Source organism: Arachis duranensis, chromosome 4 (assembly GCF_000817695.3).
Source record: "Arachis duranensis cultivar V14167 chromosome 4, aradu.V14167.gnm2.J7QH, whole genome shotgun sequence".
Taxonomy (NCBI): Eukaryota; Viridiplantae; Streptophyta; class Magnoliopsida; order Fabales; family Fabaceae; genus Arachis; species Arachis duranensis.
The window spans coordinates 60,529,492-60,542,918 of record NC_029775.3 but is presented as its reverse complement, the minus strand read 5'-3'; the positions used below and the strand labels follow the sequence as shown (position 1 = coordinate 60,542,918).

The 13,427-nt window shown below is 37.2% G+C and overlaps 1 non-coding gene across 1 annotated transcript; it reads left to right on the top strand.

Moving 5' to 3' along the window:
• The first annotated feature begins 2,703 nt into the window (after nt 1–2,703).
• On the top strand, nt 2,704–2,811 carry LOC127746955 (small nucleolar RNA R71). The gene has a single exon (XR_008008760.1). It is a non-coding gene; the product is annotated as a small nucleolar RNA R71 (small nucleolar RNA).
• The last annotated feature ends 10,616 nt before the right edge of the window (nt 2,812–13,427 follow it).

The window sequence follows — 13,427 nt, the reverse complement described above, 5'->3', positions numbered from 1 at the left end:
TTGCATTCTCCGGATCAAGTTCATTCTCATCTCTTCCTCAATCAATGCATTCATTGATCGCCTTGGCAATCTTAAGTGATTGGATCCCAATTTCTTAGCAACCCAATCTCTCTAAGCAAGAAAAATTACCCAATTCCTTGATTTAATTGCTCATGGGAAGAGATGAAGTAGGGTCACTGATTATACCACATGTATTTCCAAATTAAAGTGTTTGAATGGAAAACAGAAGTAATTGTATTAATTCATCGAGACACAGCAGAGCTCCTCACCCCCAATAATGGGGTTTAGAGACTCATGCCATCAGAAATACAAAGTTCAGATCTAAAATGTCATGAGATACAAAATAAATCTCTAAAAGTTGTTTAAATACTAAACTAGTAACCTAGATTTATAGAAAATGAGTAAACTGAGATAGATAGTGCAGAAATCCACTTCTGGGGCCCACTTGGTGTGTGCTGGGGCTGAGACATGAGCTTTTCACGTGCCTGGGCTATTTCTGGAGTTAAACGTCAGGTTGTAACCTGTTTTAGGCGTTTAACTCCAACTTGTAACCTATTTCTGGCATTTAACACCATTTTACGCCATTTATCATTGAGAAAACTATAAACTATTATATATTGCTGGAAAGCCCTGGATGTCTACTTTCCAACGCAATTGAGAACGCACCAATTGGACTTCTGTAGCTCCAAAAAATTCATTTCGAGTGCAGGGAGGTCAGAATCCAACAACATCAGCAGTCCTTTTTCAGCATGAATCAAATTTTTGCTCAGATCCCTCAATTTTAGCCAGAAAATACCTGAAATCATAGAAAAAAATGCAAACTTATAGTAAAGTCCAAAAATGTGAAATTTGCATAAAAACTAATAAAAACATCCCTAAAAGTAGCTAGACCGTACTAAAAACTACCTAAAAATAATGCCAAAAAGCGTATAAATTATCCGCTCATCAGAGATCCATTTATGGAGAGTTTCTTTTCCAAGACAAATAACCAATTGATTTAGGATCGAAAGCTTTCTAGTAAATCAAGAGAAAAGAAAGAGCAAGAAAAATGAAAACTATAATTGATCCATCAAATTACAATAGAGCTCCCTAACCCAATGAAAAGGGGTTTAGTTGTTCATAGCTCTGAAAACGGAAGATGATAGAGAAGAGTGCATTCAGAAAGTAAACTAGAATTTGCAAGAAAAGTAAATATACAGAATGTAGTTCCCAATAATGCCAAGCCTCCTTCTAGTTTAAAACTACTTCTATATATACTACTCTTCTTGATCTTCTAGTCAGCTCTTCAAGTCTTGGATATTGGCCTTTGATCTTAAGTTGAAGCAGTTACAATCTTTCGTGGGATCAGCTTTGCTTGCAGAAAAAGTGTGAGTCAGGCATGGGTGGACGTTAGTTAGGACGTTAGTGGTGTTAACGTTAAGTGTAAATTTGGGTTCAAAAATGTTAGTGACGATAACCTTTTTCACTAACGCTCCAAACCAAATTGATCCACATTAACTTCAACGTTAGTGGCACTAACGTGACCACTAACGTTGCCTCTTAGTCATTCACAAATGTTATTGCCATTCACCTTTACCAATAACATTGCTCCTTAGTCTTTCACAAACGTTATTGGCATTCACCTTTACCAATAACGTTGCTCCTTGCTTCTCTTCCCTACGTTAGTGATCCACGTTAGTGTAACTAACGTGGCCCTTAACGTGGGCATGCCCAAGCTTTGAGGGTGTTAGTGACACTCACCTTTGTCACTAACGCTTCAAAATACCCCTTCTTCCCACGTTAGTGCCTCACGTTAATTGCATTAACGTGATCACTAACGTGGTAGTAATTGCCATCTCCAATGTTAGTGACAAAGGTGAGTGTCACTAATGTTGGCCTATCATTCCTTGCTCCACGTTACCCTTCACGTTAGTGGTCTTAACATGACCACTAACGTAGGCAATATTGGCTTAGTCCAACGTTAGTGACAAAGGTGAGTGTCACTAATGTTGGCAATTTCTTTCTCCTTTCACGTTAGAGTTCACGTTAATTGGATTAACGTGACTCTTAATGTGGCTATGTGTGGCCTTTTGGAACGTTAGTGGTGTTCACCTTTACCACTAACGTTGGAGCTCCCCTTTCCTTTCCACGTTAGCTCCCACGTTAATGTAACTAACGTGGCAACTAATGTGGGCTATGATGGCTTTTGAAGGTGTTATTGGCGATCACTTTTTCCATTAACGCTGCAAACTTACTCCCATTCCACATTAGTGGTCACGTTAGTTAGACTAACATGGCTGCTAACGTGGCTCTTCCTTGCTTCCTTTGTCCTGAAATCAAGCAAATAAAGTGCATCAAAGCTTGGTTCTAAATCATGAGATCATGCATCATCCATTTTATCATTCAATTCATGCATAATTCTCATGAAATCATGTAAAGTTCACAATGTTTGCTTGAATCAAGATGTAAGTGTATTTTTACCCAAAACATGCTTATTTTCTAAGAAAATGCATGAAACTACCCTAAAATAGTAAAGAAAAGGTCAGTTAAACTGACCAAGATGCCCTGGCATCACATGTACTGGTTATTTGCAACCATCTCAATGAGTTCCTGGGCTTCTACAGGTGTTTTTAGATGAAGGGATCCACCAGAAGAATGGTCCAATGACATCTTTGACATTCCAGACAGACCATCATAGAATATACATATGATCCTCCATTCTCGAAGCATGTCAGAAGGACACCTTTTGGTTAATTGCTTGTATCTTTCCCAAGCTTCATAGAGGGATTCACCTTCCTTCTGTTTGAAGGTTTGGACTTCCACTCTAAGCTTGCTCATCTTTTGAGGTGGAAAGAATTTGGTCAAGAAAGCATTGACCAACTTGTCCCAAGAGTTCAGGCTTTCTCTAGGTTGTGAGTCCAACCATGTTCTAGCTTTGTCTTTTACAGCAAAGGGGAAAAGCATAAGTCTGTAGACCTCGGGATCAACCCCATTGGTCTTAACAGTATCACAGATTTGCAAGAATTCTACTAAGAACTGATGAGGATCTTCCGATGGAAGTCCATGAAACTTGCAATTCTGTTGCGTTAGAGAAACCAATTGAGGCTTAAGCTCAAAGTTGTTTGCTCTAATGGCAGGAATTGAGATGATTCTTCCATAAAAGTTGAAAGTTGGTGCAGTATAGTCACTAAGCATCTTCCTTACATCTCTGGCATTGTTGTTGGGTTCCGCTGTCATGTCTAATTCTTTTTCGAAATTCTCTGAAAGGTTCTCTCTGGAGTGTTGTGCTTTAGCTTCTCTTAGCTTCTTCTTTAGAGTTTTTTCAGGTTCAGCATCAGCTTCAACAACAATGTTTTTATCCCTGTTTCTGTTCATATGAAAAAGAATAGAACAAAAGGGAGTAGTGGAATCCTCTATGCCACAGTATAGAGATTCCTTGATGTGTCAGAGGAAAAGGAGTAGAAGAATGAGAAAAGAGATGAGGTGAGTTCGAAAATTTTTTAGATTAGTGGAGGAGGAATATTAGCAATTAAATAAAATAAATAGAAAGAGATGAGAGAAAGAGAGTTTTCAAAAATTTTAAAAGAAATAACATAAAATTAGAATTTAAAATAATTAGTTAATTAAAAAGATTTTTGAAAAAGGGGTTAGTGATTTTCGAAAATTGGAAGTGGAAAAGTGGTTAGGTGGTTTTGAAAAAGATAAGAAATAGTAATTAGTTAAAAAAGATTTGAAAATAATTTTGAAAAGATAAGAAGTTAGAGAAAAGATTTTGAAATCAAAATTTAAAAAGATATGATTAAAAAATATTTGATTGAAAAAGATTTGATTAAAAAAGATATGATTTTAAAAAGATATGATTGCAAAGATATAATTGAAGAAAATTTGATTTTTAAAAAGATATGATTGAAAATATATGGTTGAAAAAGATTTTATTTTTTTAAAAATAATATGGTTGAAAAGAAAATTAAAAAGGGAAAAAAATTTTATTTTTAAAATTGATGACTTGACTAACAAGAAACTAAAAGATATGATTCTAGAATTCAAAGATTGAACCTTTCTTAACAAGAAAGTAATAAACTTGAAATTTTTGAATCAAAACGTTAATTGTTAGCAAGGAGTTTTTGAAAGTGTGAAAAGATAAGATTTTAAAATTATGAATTAAAATATGAAAATTTGAAAAAAAGTTAAATTTGAAATGAAATTACCTCCCCTATGTCATCCAGGCGTTAAACGCCCAGGATGCTATCCATTCTGGCGTTTATCGCCTAGCCAGATACCCTTGCTGGCGTTAAACGCCAGAATTCCTTCCTTACTGGATGTTTTTCTAAACGCCCAGCTTTTTCTCTGTGATTCCTCTGCTGTATGTTCTAAATCTTCATTTCTCTGTATTATTCACTTGAAAAGAGATATTTTTATTTTTGAATTTTTAATGCAGAGAGAGAAAAACAACAAAATGAAATAAAACATAAAAATGCAACAACAAAACAAGTAATGCATGCAAGGACACTTTGAATGTCAAGATGAACACCAAGAGCACTTTGAAGATCATGATCAACATCAAGGACATATTTTTGAAAATTTTTAAGAAAAGAAAGATATGCAAGACACCAAACTTAGAAATTTTTAATGTTTAGAGACTATGGATTTGAAAATGCATATGAAAAACAGGAAAAGACACAAAACAGGAGAATTTAAAGATCAGAACAAGAAAAATCATCAAGAACAACTTGAAGATCAATGAAGAACACAATGCATGAATTTTTTTTTTGAAAAATTGAGAAAATTTGAAAACATGCAATTGACACCAAACTTATAATTTGACACTAGACTCAAACAAGAAACACTATTTTTTTGGTTTTTATGATTTTATTAAACATTTTTTGTATTTTTTGAAAATAAAACAAAAATTACCCAATCTAAGAAACAAGATGAACTGTCAGTTGTCCATACTCGAACAATCCCTAGCAACGGCGCCAAAAACTAGGTATGCAAAATTGTGATTCACACTTTTCACAACTCCGCATAGCTAACCAGCAAGTGCACTTGGACGTCCAAGTAATACCTTACGTGAGTAAGGGTCGATTCCATGGAGATTGTCGGCTTGAAGCAAGTTATGATCATCTTGTAAATCTCAGTCAGGCGGATTCAAATGGTTACGAGGTTTGATAGTAAAAAGAACAATAAAACATAAAATAAAATAAAGTCACTTTTGTAGTTCCTTGGTGAGAATTTCAGATAAGCGTTTGGAGATGCTTTGTTGCCTCTGAACCTTTGCTTTCCTACTGTCGTCATCCAATCATGTGTACTCCCTTCTCATCATGCGTACGCACGACATTTGGTGCATACACATCCTTGCATGAAGTCACCGTTGTGCGTACGCACCTTTGCAACAGCTTCCAAACTTCATTTTCTTCATGATTTCTTCCTTTTGCATGCTTTTCTTTTCACTTCTTCCGTCCCATACTTGCCTTGGAAACCTGAAATCACTCAAAAAATACATCATGGCACCAAATGGGATTAAAGTGAATTAATTTTATATATTTTAAGGCCTAAAAAGCATGTTTTCACAATTAAGCACACTTTAGGAAGAAATCTCAAATGCATGCTATTTGGATGAATAAATGTGGGTTTATATGATGAAATCCACTCAAATCATACCAAAATATATCATAAAATTTGGATTCGTCATGCACCAATGCTTCCTCCAACGTAGGTATCAAAATTCTGCAGAGCCTTTCCTCTCAACGTTTGAGGCAATGTTGGTGGTCCAACTTTGGCCACCAACGATGCTTCCTCTTCTTTTTTTCCATGGTCATTCTTCAACTTCTTTCCATGCTTTTCTTCACCTATGATCAAGTAATACATACATCAAAGCCTTGCTAATATCCTGAGAGATTGAATCATTCTTAGCATACAAGTAATTATGGCATAAATCTCATGAAAAAGCATCAAAGTAACTATGTTTGCATGAATCAAGGTGTGTTTGAACTTTTAATCCAAAAGCTTACTTATGGAACAAGAAAGTACATAAAACCTAATGAAATCAAAAGTAAAATGCTAGTGAAACTAGCCTAAGATGCCTTGGCATCACAACACTAAACATAATTCTTGCTTGTCTCCAAGCAAGCACTGAATTATGAGAAGAATGAATGAAACGGAAGAAAATACATGTCCATATCAGCAAGTGATTGAAATTAATTTGTGAGGTTTTATGCAGACAATGTTGCAGCTTAGTTTTATTGACTCTTAGCTGATAAGCATTGGTATGCGAAATTGTGATTCACACTTTTCACAACTCCGCCTAGCTGACCAGCAAGTGCACTGGGTCGTCTAAGTAATACCTTACGTGAGTAAGGGTCAATCCCACGGAGATTGTCGGCTTGAAGCAAGCTATGGTCATCTTGTAAATCTCAGTCAGGCGGATTCAAATGGTTATGAGGTTTGATAGTAGAAAGAATAATAAAACATAAAATAAAATAAAGTCACTTATGTAGTTCCTTGCTGAGAATTTCAGATAAGCGTTTGGAGATGCTTTGTTGCCTCTGAACCTTAGCTTTCCTACTGTCCTCATCCAATCATGCGTACTCCCTTCCATGGCAAGCTGTATGTTGGTGGATCACCATTGTCAATGGCTACCATCCGTTCTCTTAGTAAAAATATGTCCTCTACAGTTTCCCGCATGGCTAATCAGCTGTTGGTTCTCGATCATGTCGAAATAGAATACATTTATTCTTTTGCACATTGTCACTACGCCCAACAGTCATGAGTTTGAAGCTCGTCACAGTCATCCCATCCCAGATCCTACTCGGAATACCACTGACAAGGTTTAGACTTTTCGGATCTCAAGAATGTTGCCAATTGGTTCTAGCTTATACCACGAAGGTTCTAATGTCACGGATTCGAATGCTCTGTTGTCAGGAGAGGTGATTCAGATCCGTGGGTCAGAGACCAAAGATAATATACTCCAGCTGTCATCCAATGACTACGTTGAACATCATGTAGACCACTTTGTGGTTGTCAGGCACGCGGATCTTGGCTAAGCGAGTAACAAAGATTGAGTGATTGTCATGGATCACTCCTTCATTCTAACTTAACTGAATTAAGTACAAGAGTATATCTTGGACGAGAAGTAGGCGTGAATAGAATAGAAGAACAATAATACTTGCATTAATACTCGAGGAACAGCAGAGCTCCTCACCTTAATATATGAGGTGTAGAAACTCCACCATTGAAAATACATAAGAACAAAAGGTTTAGGCATGGTCGAATGGCCAGCCCCCAAAAAGGGTTCGAAGAACTCCCATAAAGGTCAAAGACTCTAAATACAATAGTAAAAAGTGCTATTTATACTAAACTAGTAAATTAGGTTTACAGAAAATGAGTAGATAGTGCAGAAATCCACTTTCGGGGCCCACTTGGTGTGAGTTTGGGCTGAGCCTTAAAGCTTTCACTTGCATAGGCCATCCTTGGAGTTAAACGTCAGCTTTGGTGCCAGTTCTGGTGTTTTACTCCAAAAAAGGGGGGTCTCTGGTGGGCATTTGGACGCCAGTTTGGGCCATCAAATCTCCGTCAAAGTATGCACTATTATACATTTCTAGAAAGCCCAAGATGTCTACTTTCCAACGCAATTGAGAGCGCGCCAATTGGGTTTCTGTAGCTCCAGAAAATTTATTTTGAGTGCAAGGAGGTCAGAATCTAACAGCATCTACAGTCCTTTCTCAGCCTCTGAATTAGATTTTTGCATAGAAAAATACCTAAAATCATAGAAAAACACACAAACTCATAGTAAAGTCCATAAATGTGATTTTTGCATAAAAAATAATAAAAATATATTAAAAAGTAACTAAAACATACTAAAAACTACCTAAAAACAATGCCAAAAAGCATATAAATTATTCGCTCATCAACCATCAACTAGCATACTGCTATAACCTCTTCTTATTCATCCTTGGTTTTTGATTTCCTTGTTTTTCTTTTTACTCAGAACTTGTTCTTCATTATAGCTCAGTGTTCCGTTTTTGAGGCAACTCTTTAGGATAGGTTTTCAGCCAACACTCCCGAACCAGTTGGTTCAAGGTGCTAGGTATTGAAACACCCCTAAGGACTTAATCACCCAAGTCTCTTCTCAGCACAAACACACCATAGGCACATGGTTTGTTATTTACTCTTTAGGCCTTGGTGTCCAGCACCTCTTTGGGTTACTAAATATTTTGTGGCAAGGTTTCTCTTGATTGTGAATTTTCAGTTTACAATTCCGGGTTAGTTAACCCAAGTTGTCAAGTGATGAAGCACTCTTATGAACTTACTCATTCAAGAATATCCTTGCACAAGAACACCACAGACACAAACCTTAGGATCAAACTATAGGTGCCTAGCTTTTATTCTTTATTTCTTTCATATTTGTTCTTTCTTTCTTCCAAGGACTTTTATTTGCTAAGATTCATAGATAACTGCCAAGTTCACACTAAAGAGAGGTACTCTACCCTTTTATTAGTTATTAGTGAGCTAGCTACATAATCAGACATACATACTACCACTCAATCTTTATTTTATTCAAACATACTACCACCAAATGGAACTATTTCACTTCTGTTCAAACATTTCTTTTATTTAATTTTAAAAATAAGGGGACAAGACATACAATTTAGCAAGATGAAGTTAAACTAGACACTTAGACTAAAACACTTAATTAAAAGTATAAAGAAAATAATTAGTTAAATCCTAACACAGGTAGACTACTCAGCAGGGATACATTCAGACTTCCAATTTAAGCAATTCAAGGTGAAAGCAGTTAAGTGACAATACAACCTCTTGGCATCTTCTTCCTTGTTCATCATCTTCCCTAGCCTTAGTATTCGCTTTGTCCTTGGATGATGGTGTATAGCTTTCCCAAAGGTTTAGTTGTCTTCCTACAAACCTATTGGAAGTTGCTTGTTCCCCAAGCACTTGAGAAATGGTAAGTCTATATGTATGCTTGTGATTTTCAGGACTTAAGTTGGTGTGTGAACACCAAACTTAATTCCTTTCTTACTTCTATGTGCAGCAAGGTAAACACATATATGGAACAGCATGTGCTTTTATTAAGAATTTAAGATGTGGCTGAAAATAAAAAATTCGTCAAGTAGTTTCTCTGATTGTTTAGAGCTCTTAACTAATTCTATTAAAAAGTGCATTGTGCTTTTAAGGAAGTCTATGGTGGAACATCAAACTTAGAATTGCACATTCACCTTTGAATTCTTTTGGTGTGCAACACGAAACTTAGCTCCTTACAGTCTAGAGAAATCTTCTTGGCTCTTTTATTGATAGGTTATGAAAAGAAAATTACCTTTGGTTGGGTTGCCTCCCAACAAGTGCTCTTTTAATGTCATTAGCTTGACATTTTAGTCATTAGTTTCTTCCTCTTCTTCCAGTTTGTTAAGAGGAATGACCTCAAGTGAAAAAAGGAGCCAGTTAATGCCCTTTGTTTTGAGTGCTTCTTTCTAGCAAGCTTTCTTTTGTGATTGGCTTGAGTGAACTTGCTTGTTGGATCAGGGGTTAAATTGCTTGTATTTACTACCTTCACATCTTTGATCTCAAGACTCGGGTATTGTTGGATAATTGGAGCATCTTGTTCATCAATAGCTTCTTGAATTGGTGGCTCACTTGGTACAAGAATCTCTTTCACTTGCTCTACCAATTCCTCAATTTCACCCTCATTAAGCACTTCTCCACTCCTTAGACTGATGGCAGGATATTCTTCCCCTGGCCAAAGGAAGACATTGGTTGATTTCTCAACAAAATGTTGTGCCAATTGTCTCATTTGCTCTTCTTGATTTCTCCTTGAGATCTTCGCATTTTCAATCACCTCTCTTACATTTTGCCTTAAAAACTCACTGAGTTGGGCAATGAAGAGGTATCTCTTGGAGAATTCTTCTATTGCAAATTCTAGAAGATTTTGTGGAGGTGTATCGGTTGGACAACTACGGGGTGATAGTCCTTGATGAATGGGGTATGCAGCATTAAAATCCCCTTCCAAGCCAAAATTTCTGTAGTTGTCAAAATAATATGAATTATGTTGTGGCTCTGGAAAGTACCCTATTTCATGTTCTTGATACTTCCACCCACCATGAACATAATAATTTGAATCATTCTGTGGTGGTAGAAAGTTTCCCATGAAATTTGATTGACCAAAATATGATGGATGCGTGCTTCTTTCTTGCAAAAAGCTCTGTCTCAAACAATAATCACCAAAATAAATTGGAACCTTGATTGTCATAAATGAGGAATAATTAGTGAGACAATATCACAAACAGCTAGTGATTAGTGTGAGACAATAATAGTAACTACTGAAATTAACACTGATCAAAAGAAAAGAAAAGTGTTCAATCTAGTAATCCTCCAATTTAATCATTATCAATACAAAACCAATCCCCAGCAACACCGCCATAAACTTTATGCACAAAAACTTGTCTCTCAACAAATTTCCTACCGGCAAGTGCACCAGATTGTCGTCCATTAAAAATCACTATAGAGTGAGGTCGAATCCCACAGGGATTGGTTGGTTGATCAACGTTAATTAGAGAATTGTTCTAGTTGAACTGAATCAGAATTGAATTGTGGTTGCAGAATGTAAATTGGCAGGAAACTTAAAGTGCAAGAAACGTAAATAACTGAATATAAATGACTGAATTTAAATGGCAGAAAGGAAATTACAGGGAAGTAAAGTGCAGAAGCTTAAATTGCAAGAAATTAAAAGGGAATGGGGTTGCTAAGCATCAAAGTAAAATTGCAGAATGTAAACAGAATGGGTGAGATCATAATTGGGGATTCATTGGGTTTTAGGAGATATTGAACTCTCCGGATCAAATCATTCTCATCTCTTCCTCAATCAATGCATTCATTGACTTTGCTTGGCATTCTTAGATGATTGGGTTCCAATGTCTTGGCTCACCAATCTCTCTAAACTTGAACAATTGCCCAATGTCTTGATTTAATTGCTCATGGGAAGAGATGAAGTTCGGTCACTGATTATACCACCCAAATTCATAAACCAAAGTAGGTAGGATTACATGTCACGATATCCATCCAAACCCCAATTTAATCCAATGTGCAAAAGCGTTTCTAGCATGATTTCCTCATCCCTTTCTCAAGGATCAGAGGAAACTCAATTATGAATAGCTTCTCTGTCAAGACAACTATCCAATTGAATTAAGATCTAAAGCTTTCTAACAAAATCAAGAGAAAATATAGAGGAAGAAGAATGAAAACTGTTATTGATCCATTGAATTACAATAGAGCTCCCTAACCAAATAAAAGGGGTTTAGTTGTTCATAGCTCTCAGAATGGAAAACGAAATTGAAAAATACATTGCAAAAAGATAAAGTGCAGGGAAAGTAAAATTTGGCAGAGTTTCAATACTCAGTGCGTAATCCCCTTTCTAATTTAAACTATAAGCTATTTATACACTTCTTCAATTGATCTTTAAGTCATCTGGGTTGGGCCTTGGCCTTTTTTGAAGTTGATTTGGTTGGCTTCCAATGCAGTTGAGAAGAGAGATATGCCAATTTGTGCATTTCTGATATCAACGTTTGAGTCCACGTTTTTGTGCAAACGTTGAGTCAAATGTCGAAATGAACGTAGTGTTCTTTCACTGACGCGTGCGCAACCTATGTGCGTGCGCATGCCTTGCATTTTGCACCATCGACTCGTGCGAGTACCACATGCGTGCGCATCGATACTATCTTCACCCTTAACCATGCTCGCACGTACCATGCATGCGTGCGCGTCCCTTGGCAGCGTTCATTGACTGAACGCTACGTTCGGGCCATGAATGCTCCTCATGTGTGCGCGTCATTTGCGCATGTGTATGGATGGCTCATTACCTCTTCTACGCTCCTGCATCATGTACGCGTCTGCGCCAATCACCATTAGTGTCACATCGACACGTGCGCGTCATGCACACATGCGCGTTGGTTACCAAATTCAAATTCCAACTCTGAAAGTATCACAGGTGTTCATTCAAAGTGAACGTTGCGTTCATTGCTGGTGAACGCTAATCCTCCATCTACGCATGTGTGCCATGCATGCGTACATGTGGATCTCCAAAAATGCTTTCCCACTGATGACTTGCATCATCTACCCTTCTTTCTTGCATAGAGAAGATCATAAAGGAGCATAAATCTCATTGGATCAGTACAATTCATGCATTATTTGATGAATATTATGGTACACTGCTTTGAGATGAGTTATGCTGAATTGCAGGTGAAAAAGGACATCAAAAATGGGAAGAAGACAAACAAGAAGCTGGGCGTGTGAAACTGGCGTGCCATTTGGAGCAAACGCCACAAAAATGCACTGGCGTGGCACGCCAGGAGCAAAGCGTGGCACGCCAGTACTAAATTCCAGAAGGGAAATCCAAACATGCATGTGGGCATGTGATGATCGGATAATTTATACGCTTTTTGGAATTGTTTTTAGTATGTTTTTAGTATGTTTTAGTTAGTTTTCTTATATTTTTATTAGTTTTTATTTAAAATTCACTTTTCTGGACTTTACTATGAGTTTGTGTGTTTTTCTGTGATTTCAGGTATTTTCTGGCTGAAATTGAGGGACCTGAGCAAATATCTGATTCAGAGGCTGAAAAGGACTGCAGATGCTGTTGGATTCTGACCTTCCGGCACTCGAAGTGGATTTTACGGAGCTACAGAAGCCCAATTAGCGCTCTCTCAATTGTGATGGAAAGTAGATATCCTGGGCTTTCCAGCAATATATAATAGTTCATACTTTGCTCGAGATTTGATGGCCCAAACCGGCGTTCTAAATCAGCTCAAGACTGCCCGGCGTTAAACGCCGGAATTGGCACAGAAGTGGGAGTTAAACGCCCAAACTGGCACAAAAGCTGGCGTTTAACTCCCACAAAAGTCTCTACACGTAGAAGCTTCAATTCTCAGCCCAAGCACACACCAAGTGGGCCCGGAAGTAGAATTTTACGTCATTTACTCATATTTGTAAACGCTAAGCTACTAGTTCTCTATAAGTAGGACCTTTTGCTATTGTATTTTCATCTTTTGATCACTTTAGATCTTAGGATCATCTTTGGACGTCTAGTTCTTAGATTATGGGAGGATGGCCATTCGGCCATGCCTAGACCTTGTTCTCATGTATTTTCAACGGTGGAGTTTCTACACACCATAGATTAAGGTGTGAAGCTCTGCTGTACCTCGAGTATTAATGCAATTACTATTGTTCTTCTATTCAATTCATTATGTGACGCTCATCATCATTCTCACTTATGAACGCGTGCCTGACAACCACTTCTGTTCTACATGCAAACAAGGCTTGAGTGGATATCTCATGGATTCCTTAATCAGAATCTTCCTGGTATAAGCTAGAATTGATGGCGGCATTCTTGAGAATTCGGAAGGTCTAAACCTTGGCTGTGGTATTCTGAGTAGGATTCAGGGATT